This window comes from Vidua chalybeata, chromosome 25, assembly GCF_026979565.1.
Source record: "Vidua chalybeata isolate OUT-0048 chromosome 25, bVidCha1 merged haplotype, whole genome shotgun sequence".
Lineage (NCBI taxonomy): Eukaryota > Metazoa > Chordata > Aves > Passeriformes > Viduidae > Vidua > Vidua chalybeata.
The window spans coordinates 5,449,991-5,460,764 of NC_071554.1; the positions used below are offsets into that span (position 1 = coordinate 5,449,991).

General features: G+C 51.1%; 1 long non-coding RNA gene across 1 annotated transcript; it reads left to right on the forward strand.

The window, feature by feature from the left end:
• The first annotated feature begins 1,097 nt into the window (after window positions 1-1,097).
• On the forward strand, window positions 1,098-3,053 carry LOC128799748 (uncharacterized). Its single transcript, XR_008434818.1, has 2 exons — window positions 1,098-1,307; window positions 2,918-3,053. It is a non-coding gene; the product is annotated as an uncharacterized LOC128799748 (long non-coding RNA).
• The last annotated feature ends 7,721 nt before the right edge of the window (window positions 3,054-10,774 follow it).

Consider the following 10,774-nt stretch of genomic DNA (forward strand, 5'->3'; position numbering starts at 1 on the left):
AATATCAAGCTGCAAGGCTTTGCTCCCAGAACTTTATTTCCTCTCAGTTTCTTGTGACTTTGGGGAAGGCAGGTCATGGGGAATTGGCATTTCCTACTCGAGCTCACCCCTGGAGCCAAACTCTGGTGCCTCAGTTTCCCCCAGAATATGGGCATGGCATTTCAGAGGTGCTGAAATGATCCATGATCATTTCTAGGAAGTGTGAGGTGAAAAACAAGCAGGAATTTTTTTGTTTGTTTAAATTTAAACTTCCGGAACCAGTGGATGGCACAGGGAAAGCCCAAAACCAAAAACGCTCTGACAAACACAAGAACAAAGCCTGGATTTAGACTCCTCCTGAGGGAAAAACAAATTAATTCATTTTATTTGCACCTGATCACCTTTGGGGCCCTGGGTTTGTTTTTATTTCTTATTTGCTAAGCCCTGACAGTCACAGGGACACCAGCAGTGGCTGCCTGCTGGATTTTGTCCCTGTGGGCAGCCTGTGGCTCTGCCCCTTTACATTATAAATATAAATCTGGTCTATAATACAGCTTTTATTCCTCAGAAAGTCACAAATCCTGGAATTCTTGCCATCTCCACCAAAATGAACCTGTACAGATACAGGTACAATCATGCAGTGTTGGAAAGAAGGCAAAATTCCAAGGATTTGGAGCATCCACTGGACACCCAGAGCTGCTTTAAATCCATGAACTAAACCCTGTTTGTATTTCTTCCCTGGGGGTCTCGGCCCCAAACTCTCCTTGAGGAATGAGAGGTCGGCAAAGGGCAGCTCCGAGGGCTCCGTGGCAAGTGGGGAGCGAAGAAAAAGCCAAAAACCCCCCAAATCCATGGGGAAAAGCTGAATTGCTGATTCTCTGAGAATGGTTTGGGTTGGAAGGGAAATTAAACCCATCCACTTCCAGCCCAGGGACACCTTCAGGCTGCTCCTGCCAGGATCCAGGGGCAGCCCCAGCTGCTCTGGCAATTCCAGCCCAGCCTCTCCCCACCCTCCCAGGGAGCAATTCCTTCCCCCAAATCACAGTTTCTTCCCTGTCCCACTCCAAACCCTGCACAGAACCAGGCCCTGACACCACAAATAAACTGATTTTTCAGCACAAACGTTCCAAGCGGATGAAATCCCCTCCGTGGGACACAAATCCCAGCAGCCTGAGGAGCTGTGCTCCATTTTGCACCTTCTGGACCTTTTGCAAGGAAAATGAAGCATTTTCAGAGTGCCCCCAGGATATCCTGAGATGGAAGGGACCCACCAGGATCATCAAATCCAATTCCACAATGCCAGAGGGAAAATGAGAGCTCCAGCACAGGTTGGTACCTTTAAGATGCATTTGGAGGATGGAAAATAAGATTTTTTTCTTACTAAAATTGCTGCAGATACCAGGCTGGGACAGGCTGCAGGTGCTTCAGAGGCCAGGATTAGGAGTCAAAATGGTCTTGATAAATTGTAGAAATGGTCTGGAAGAAACAAGAAAAAAAGAAAAAGACATTTCAGGAATGATGGGGGAATTGGTGAGGCAGGAAGAATCAATGGCATGGCCACCAGGGAGATAAATGCAGGCTTGAAAGGGTGAGTTTTGGGAAATGTCAGGATTTCCATGGGTCACAAATTGACCGGGAGCTGAACATGAAATAGTGCAATAAAATAAAACCCAACATTTGCTGTGATGCAGAGACAAAATGTCCAACAAATAAACAAAGGGAACTTTCCATCTCTTTGGCCCCACTGAGGTTCTGGTGTTGGACATTTCAGTCAAATCACAGATAAATTCCCAATGAGGACAAGGAGAATGGTCTGAGATGGGAGGAGAGAGCACAGAGTAGAAATCCAGAGAGGAAAATCAGATTTATGGCACCATTATGGTTGGACATTTCAGTTGATTTATTAAAGAAATACGGATATTGATCTAGCACCAATATCCAACTGTGACGGACAAAAGCTCTCTAACAGTTTAAAGTTAGAAAGTGTATGTTCATTGCGGCGCCGGGCAGCGTGCGGGACAGCTCCCAAATGCACACTGCACCTTTCCAATGATTGCAGAGTCCTTTTATCCACACCAGAATTGAATACCCAAAATACAAACACATATTCATCATTTTGGTCCATCCCTTTCCTCGCTTCCTATGCTAATCATTCCCAAAGCTATTAAGCATGCGCAGTTTGTTCCTTGAAATGGGTCGGTGGTCCCTTTCGTGGGGAGGGGTCCCAAAGTGAGGAAGTAAATGAAGTCTTCCTCATTCTGACCCTTCTGCCTTTTCAATGCAAATATGACAAATGAACCTTGGTAGAACTCCCCTTCCCTGTCTTCAATTGGTTTCAGAGCAGAGGAGCCCCACAATTGTCTCATGTTCCTAAAAGCTGTTTGTCAGTTTCTACATTCTCCATTACAAACCCAGCTAACTAAACATGGTGTTGACAAGCAATCAATTCTTAGTTAACTACTAACTCTTAACTTCATCAAGGCCTACTTACAGAATCTTTTTATTTTAATTAACTCCAGTAAGGCTTGTCTCTAACTAAAATCTTAGCTCCTCCAAAATCTCTGAATCTCTTAAAGTTTATGTTTCATAGTCGAATCACAGCTAAATTCCCAAGGAGAATGATCCGAGATGGATGGAGCGAGCAAGGACTGGAAATCCAGAGAGGAAAATCAGATTTGTGGCATCATTGTGGTTGGAAAAGCCCTCCAGGACCATCCAGCCCAACCACAAGCCAGCACCACCATGGCCACCACCAAACCACGTCCCCAAGTGTCACCCCCAGGTGTTTGTTGGACATTCCCAGGGATGAGGACTTGTGGATATTCTCAGTTCAGTCAGAGAGAAAAGGAGAGAACTTTCTGCCAGGCTACGCCTGGGAAAAAGTCCAAGAGGAATGTAAACAATTAATTATCTCTCTTTCTGTTCACGTTGTTTATAGATCTGTTCTGCCACCGTGTGCGACCCACAGTGCACCAATGGTGTGAAAGTTTTTTACTTTGAGACCAATGAAATTGGTCTTCACGACGTTCTCTGTAAAAGGGAGACATACTTTGAATAAACGGTTCATTCTTTGCCTTCTGAACATGGAGTCATTCCATTCCCATCCCTGCCTCAACAGCAGGCACTCACATTCCCAGCACGGGGATTCATTTTGAGTGAAGAACACAGGCAGGAATCGCCCTGGCCTTCCAACGCACCCCGAGGGACACACAGAAAGGGATAAATCCCCGTTAGGGTTTGTCAGGGCTGACACAGCCCTAAATTGCAGCAGGGATCCCAGGCTGGACACCAGGAGGTGTTTCCTGAGTGGGAATTCAAGGAATTCAAGGGCTCTCCAACTCCTGGATCAGGGAATTTAAGGCACAGCCCACCAGGAGGTGGCTTTGCCTTGGACTCACAATTTTATTTCTTTCCAAGGGTAGAAAAACCCCTTAGGAAGCAACTCAGTGGCTCAATTACCCAAGTTAATTAAGCAAATTAACAGCTGGGGCCGTGGCCCCTCCAGCACATCATCCACACAGGCAGAGGGATCTGTCTGCACAGGGGAAAGGAGTAAATTCCATCAATTTTGTGGAGACGAAAAGCAGAGATTGAAGAGACCAAGATGTGCCAACATCACCCAGAGGGAGAGGATCAGTGGAGGGGGAGCCCTGTCCAGTGGAATAATCCCCAAATGACCCTTTTAATTAGAGAAAAATTAAAAATATTCAACTGAAATATTTGCAGGCGCCCTGCACGCAGGGCAGGATCTCAAACCAGTTTTATTTTTGCACCAATCTGCCTTCCCACGGAGCAGGCAAAATCTTCCTTTGCAGGTGGGAGACTCAGCAGAGCTGCTCTGATTCCTCAGCAGGAATCTGGCTGGGGCCAGGGCGCTCCTGAGTGCCTGCCAGGATTTTTAACATTTCCAAAGAGCCCCAAAAGAGATCCAGAGCGGGCTCTGCTCCCCCAGGTGCAGCAGAGGCTGCCACAGGTCCCTCCCTGGGCTGGCAGAGGGGTCCCAGCTCCGTTTGGGGACACTTTAAGCCGGGCTTGTCACCAACAAAATCTTCCTTGGGCACAGCCGGGAACAGGGAGGTTCTGGGATTTTCCCAGGGATCTCAAGAGGTCAAGAGGAACCTCCCAGCATCACCCCGGGCACAGAGCAGCTGCCCCTGGATCCCTGACAGTGGGGCTTGGAGCACCTTGGGACAGAGGGAGGTGTCCCTGCCATGGACACCGGATGGGATTTAAAGTCCCTTCCAGCCATAATTCCATAATCCTGTGCTTCCCAACCCTATGGTTTGAGTTTTGCCTCACTTCCAGAGATGGAGCAGCCCCAGCTGCTCTGGGAATTCCATCCCAGCCTCTCCCCAGCCTCCCAGGGAACAATTCCTGCCCAAAACCCAACCAACCCCCAACTCACAGTTTCTTCCGTGTCCCACTCCAAACCCTGCACAGAACCAGGCCCTGACACCACAAATAAACTGATTTTTCAGCACAAACGTTCCAAGTGGATGAAATCCCCTCTTTGGGGCACAAATCCCAGCAGCCTGAGGAGCTGTGCTCCATTTTGCACCTTCTGGACCTTTTGCAAGGAAAATGAAGCATTTTCAAAGTGCCCCCAGGATCTGCTGCCCCCAGAGCCCTGTGACCTCGCCAGGCCTCCCCAGCCACAGCAGGATCTGGAATATCTATGTTTTTCCCAGAAAATATTTTCCAGGAAAAAATATTGATAATATTTTCTGAAAATATCGATGTTTTCCTGGAAATCTGGAAGGGAATCCAGGACTGGGCTGCCCTGCCCACCAGGAGCAGCCACATCAGGGATCCCAGGCTGGGAGGGGATGGAAGTTTGGGACTGAAATCTGTGGACAGACCACTGAAGATGCCAAAAACTCGTCTGGGCAACCCCATCCCGGTGAGCAGGAGGATTTCCTTCCCCTGCTGCCCTCTGTCCATGCCCGGGATGGGATGGGATGGGATGGGATGGGATGGGATGGGATGGGATGGGATGGGAAGATCCTGAACCATTCCATGATCACCAAGCCCTCGCTGCCACCTGGCTGTGGAGAGCCTGGGAGAGCTCAGTGCCACAAGAGGCTTTTATCACAAGGGAATTTTCATTTTAAGAGCAAAATTTTTAAAAAATAAAACGAGAACAGGATCACACTTCAGAAGCACACGGTGGGACCTGCCCTGGCTGCAGCAGGAATTTCTGTCCCGTCCCTCCCTGGCTGCCGAGGCTTCTCCAGCCACAGAACACATGGAAATGACTGCTGGCCTTGCTGATGGACAAACATCCCAACATTTCCTTCTGCATTTCTGTGGCAAGTGAAGCTCCAGCCTGGTTCAGCAGCATCCTGAGAAGCCACAGCCAGGCTCCTGCTGCTCAGCTCCAGCTTAACTGGGAGGCATTGGCCCCCCCGGGCTTGGAACAAAGAATTTTAGGTTAAAAGGGAAAAAAATAACAAAAAGGGAGCAGTGCAGGCACTGGAGATGAAGCAGCTTTGGAACCTCTTTTATCAGGGCAGCTTCCACCTCTAGGCTGGACTTAAAAATTCATATCCCAGCCACAGATAGGAATTCCCAAAAATTCCTCTCTCCTTCCCTGAGCCAGGGCAGGGTGGCAACTCCCGGGGGCTGGTGGCACTGCCAGCCCCAGTGTCCAGCCTGGCCTGGGACAGTCCCAGGGATCCAGGGGCAGCCAGAGCTGCTGCTGTTCCCTGCAGGGAGGTGACAACTGGGGCTGCATCCCACCCTTCACCCCAGCTTTTCACAGACACAGGACCTTGTGCTCTCCTTCCCTTACAAAACCTGCCTGGCACCTCCTCATTTCCACAGCACTGAGCGACCCCGTGAGGATCTGCAGCCTGACGAGGTCAGAGGTGGAGATTTGGAGGAGAACCCAGAGAAATTCCCTTTTCCCAGCGGCTCAGCCCTGATCCCAGAGCGGCACAAAGCGCTGCAATCGCTTCTCCCTTCTCATACTTGCAGCACCTTCAGCTCAAGGCGTGCCTTGCTCCGCTCAGAGCACAGCTCCAGGCTTCTCCACAGCACCCTGAAACCTGGGAATGTGGAAACAACGGGAATGCCGGGCTTGGGAAGGCTGCACGGGAAATAAAAACCAAGAGAGGGTTCCCCAGGAGGAGAGGCTGGGACTGGGCCCACCCTCATGGTCAGCCCAGCGTGACAAGGCCTTGGTTTAATTCCCTGGAAGATGACAGCAAAGTGCTGCTTAGGCGTGATCCTAATCTGGCCACTGATGTTAATTCATCCTGATTCATTACTCAGAGCAGAAGAGGCCGGGCAGGAAATGAGCAAAAAGCATTACTGAGAAAGAAAGAAAGAAAAAAAAAAAAAAAAAAATCTCTGATTTCACTCTCGGTGGTGTGGGGAGTGGAGCTTTGAGGCTTTGAGGATGCTGCGCTTGCTGCAGCAGAATATATTCACTTTTTGTTTTGGTTTTGGCTCATGAAGAGCTCTTTCCCCTCAGCCTCAGGAGCACTGGATGCAGTTAAGCTCAGCAGCAATGGCCCTGTGCAGCTCCTTCCTGTCAGCAGGGGAAATCACACAGAAATGGAGTTCTGGGGTTTTTTTCTCCATCTTAGTGGGTGAACGGCCACTGCAGAGATTCAGCTCCTCAGTGCTGTTACCTCCTGAGGATTTCACCTTGGCTGGGCCTGGTTTTAGCTCTGAATCAGGAGCCTGGATGGTTGAGCTGCTCATTTCTGCCCATCTCTTGTGCTGGGAGGATGTTTGGGGTGCAGCAGTGCTGGGGAGATCCCGAGCTGCTGCCCTGCTCAGAGCCACTGCCCCAGCTCCAAGCTGTGCTTTACAGAGCTGCTTTCAGCCCCAAACAGAGATTTTTCATCCAAATGGCTTTGGAAGCTTTTATCCCCCAAGAAAGGAGGAGCAGGAGGCCCAGTCCCAGCCTCTCCTCCTGGGGAACCCTCTCTTGGTTTTTATTTCCCGTGCAGCCTTCCCAAGCCTGGCATTCCCGTTGTTTCCACGTTCCCAGGTTTCAGGGGGCTGTGGAGAAGCCTGGAGCTGTGCTCTGAGCGGAGCAAGGCATGCCTTGAGCTGAAGGTGCTGCAAGTATGAGAAGGGAGAAGCGATTGCAGCGATTGCTGCACTTTGTGCCGCTCTGGGATCAGGGCTGAGCCGCTGGGAAAAGGGAATTTCTCTGGGTTCTCCTCCAAATCTCCACCTCTGACCTTGTCAGGCTGCAGACCCTCATGGGGTCGCTCAGTGCTGTGGAAATGAGGAGGTGCCAGGCAGGTTTTGTAAGGGAAGGAGAGCACAAGGTCCTGTGTCTGTGAAAAGCTGGGATGAAGGTTGTCCCCAGTTGTCACCTCCCTGCAGGGAACAGCAGCAGCTGTGGCTGCCCCTGGGTCCCTGGGACTGTCCCAGGCCAGGCTGGACACTGGGGTTTGGAGCCACCAGGGAAGGTGTCTCTGCCCATGGAACAACATGAGTTTTAAAGTCCTTTCCTTTAAAAACCCAAACAATCCCAGGATTCTGTGATGCGGCTCCTCAGAGCAGCAGCTCCAACCTCTCCATGAAATTGGCAACTCCAGGGATGTCCTGACTTCAAGACCCTCAGGGGATCCTCATCCCCCCTTTCCCAGGGTTTGAGAGCACAATCCAAACACGAGCTCCTGGAAATAAATCTGCTCTGGAGCACCTCAGTGCCCGTGGCAGCTGCTGTTCATTCATCCCCCCACAGCCACGCCAAGAGAGCACCAAAACCTAGGGAAAAACGATTCCTGTGGCCCACTCCTGCTGCTCCTTGGGTTTATTGTAGCCAAAAATATTTATTTAATATAATATATGATAGTATCATATTTATTTTGGGTTGTTCAGGCTGACCTCTGCCTTTAGCAATCGCTCAGAGCAGCAAGGAGAGTCGCAGGCATGGGGAAGCGCGAGGCGCTTCGAGGTTTTGGCACTTCTGCAGAGGAAAAGCTTTCTGCTGCTCTAAAGGAAGTGGAGAGAGGCTGTGAACTGAGATTGAACCAGCAGCTCTTGAGGATGCAATCAGTCAGAGAGAAGAAGGGAAAAAAAAAAACCAAACCCAAATGTCTTTGCAGAACATTGGCCATTAGCTCCATCTGTGAGCAGAAAATGGCACCGGGGCGCAGAGTCCAGCAGGAAATCAGATGCTCAAACCTGTGCCCTAACGACTCATTCAGGTAAAAATCCTTCACTTCATCTTCCCCAGTGGTGAAAAATGAAAAGTTTCACTCTGCAGCCCCCAAAATGGGAATATCCAGGCTCCTCCCAAGAGCTCAGAGCCAGGAAGGGCCCAGCACCCTCCCACCCCACCAGGGGCACGGGGACAGGGGACACCTCCTGCACTACTCTGTGCTGTCACCAGGGCCAAACTGGGAATCTTGGGGGGGTTTTAAGGCTTTATGAGCTGGATAAACACAGGGAAGGTGTGGAACTGCTGAAAGGCATCAGGGGAGATCCAGGGCTGGAGCCAGGCTGGGAGAGCTGGGGGTGCTCCCCTGGAGAGGAGAAGGCTCCAGGGAGAGCTCAGAGCCCCTGCAGGGCCTGAAGGGGCTCCAGGAGAGCTGCAGAGGGACTGGGGACAAGGCCTGCAGGGACAGGAGCCAGGGAATGGCTCCCAGTGCCAGAGGGCAGGGCTGGATGGGATCTTGGGAATTGGGAATTGTTCCCTGGCAGGGTGGGGAGGGGCTGGGCTGGAATTGCCAGAGCAGCTGGGGCTGCCCCTGGATCCCTGGAGAGCCCAAGGCCAGGCTGGACACTGGGGCTGGGAGCACCTGGCACAGTGGGAGGTGTCCCTGGGGTGGAACAGGATGGGATTTAAGGTCCTTCCAACACAAAGCATCCCATGGTTTGGGATGGTTTCACATTTGGCTCTGTGACAAAGCCTCCCTCCCACGAGCTGAGCTCTCCCAGCCTGGGCAGCAGCAGCTCAGCCCCCATGGCTGAACCCCTCAGCATTCCCCTCTCCCTGCTGGAGCAGCTCCCACATTTTGCCCATTTCTGTCCCACCACTCCTTTTCTTTTCTCCTTTTCCTCCATCCTCCTCATCTGGAGCATCTCCTTGAGCAATTCTAATTTTAACTCCACTCATGCCACCAACTCCATTTATATGAAGCGCAGCTGAATTTTTTTTTTTTGGGGGGTGTTTTTTTTTTTCCCCTTATCAGAGAGATTTCAAAACCCAAAAAGCATCGAATTCTCCTGGGTGCACAGAGGTTGTGCTGCACTTTTGCTGGATGACAGCAAAGAACCACAAGTGCAGAGCCCCGGGGAGGCCAGGGGCTGATGCAAACGGAAAACAAGGCAGCCAAAGGAAGTCGTTCTGTCGGGCTTTGTTCTTTCAGGGGCTTTTTGGGGTGGCTTCTTTCCATAGAAAGTTTCCGCTGCAGTTTTTGAAATGAAACCTGGGTGTATTTTTGCCCTCAGAGCCGTGAGGTTGAACAGGAGGAGCGGGGCTGAGAGTCAGAGAAGCAGCACAGAGCTGAGCCCAGGGGGTGCGGAGCAGAGTGAGGACACAAGGAGTGCCCCAAAACCATCCCTGGGGCGTTCTCTGAAATGAAAACCTGGGAAAAGGTCAAGGTAGCATCCAGGAAAGCCACTGGAGAGGCTTTAGTGGGGACAGGACTTTCAGGGTGCAATGAGAGCCAGACCTGCACAGGCAGAATTCCTTGGTGGGATGGAGAAAAGTGGAAAGAACACCAGGAAAAGTGGAGGGAGCGCCAGGAAGAGTGGAGTGAGCACCAGGAAAAGTGAAGTGAACACCAGGAAAAGTGGAGGGAACACCAGGAAAAGTGGAGGGAACACCAGGAAAAGTGGAATTAACACCAGGAAAAGTGGAGGGAACGCCAGGAAAAGTGAACTCCAGAAAAATTGGGATGAGTACAAGGAAAAGTGGAATTAACACCAGGAAAAGTGGGAAGAACACCAGGGGGTGGAATGAAGTGGGATGAACACCAGGAAGAGTGGAGTGAACACCAGGAAAAGTGGAATTAACACCAGGAAGAGTGGGATGAATACAAGGAAAAGTGAACACCAGGAAAATTGGGATGAATACAAGGAAAAGTGGAATGAACACCAGGAAAAGGGGAGTGAGCACCAGAACAAGTGGAAGGAACCCCAGGAAAAGGGCAGGGAACCCCAGGAAATCCCTCCAGGGGCTCATCCCATCCCTTGGAGGCTGCGCTCACTTCCCCACGCTGTCTGCTCCAAACCCTCCTTTCCAGGATGCAGAATTTCATGGGATCCCCTCAATTTTGAGCTCTGGGAGGGGGGGCTCAGCCATGGGGAAAAACAACAGCCGGCAAAATTCAACCTCTGCCGGAGCTTCCAACCCCTCAGCCTGAGAATCCAGGGCAGCTGGGGATGCTCCAGGGGATTTGGGGATACCTTCAGGGGTTCTGGGGATGCTCCAGGGGATTTGGGGATGTTCCAGAGGATTTGGGGATGCTCCTGGGGCTCTGGGGATGCTCCAGAGGATTTGGAGATGCTCCTGGGGCTCTGGGGATGCTCCAGAGGATTTGGGGATGCTCCAGAGGATTTGGAGATGCCTCCACAAGTTCTGGGGATGCTCCAAAGGATTTGGGGATACTTCCATGTGTTTTGGGGATGCTCCAGGGGATTTGGGGATACCTTCAGGGGTTCTGGGGATGCTCCAGGGGTTTTGGGGATGTTCCAGAGGATTTGGGGATGCTCCAGAGGATTTGGGGATGCTCCAAAGGATTTGGGGATGCTCCAGGGGTTCTGGGGATGCTCCAAAGGATTTGGGGATACCTCCATGTGTTTTGGGGATGCTCCAGGGGAT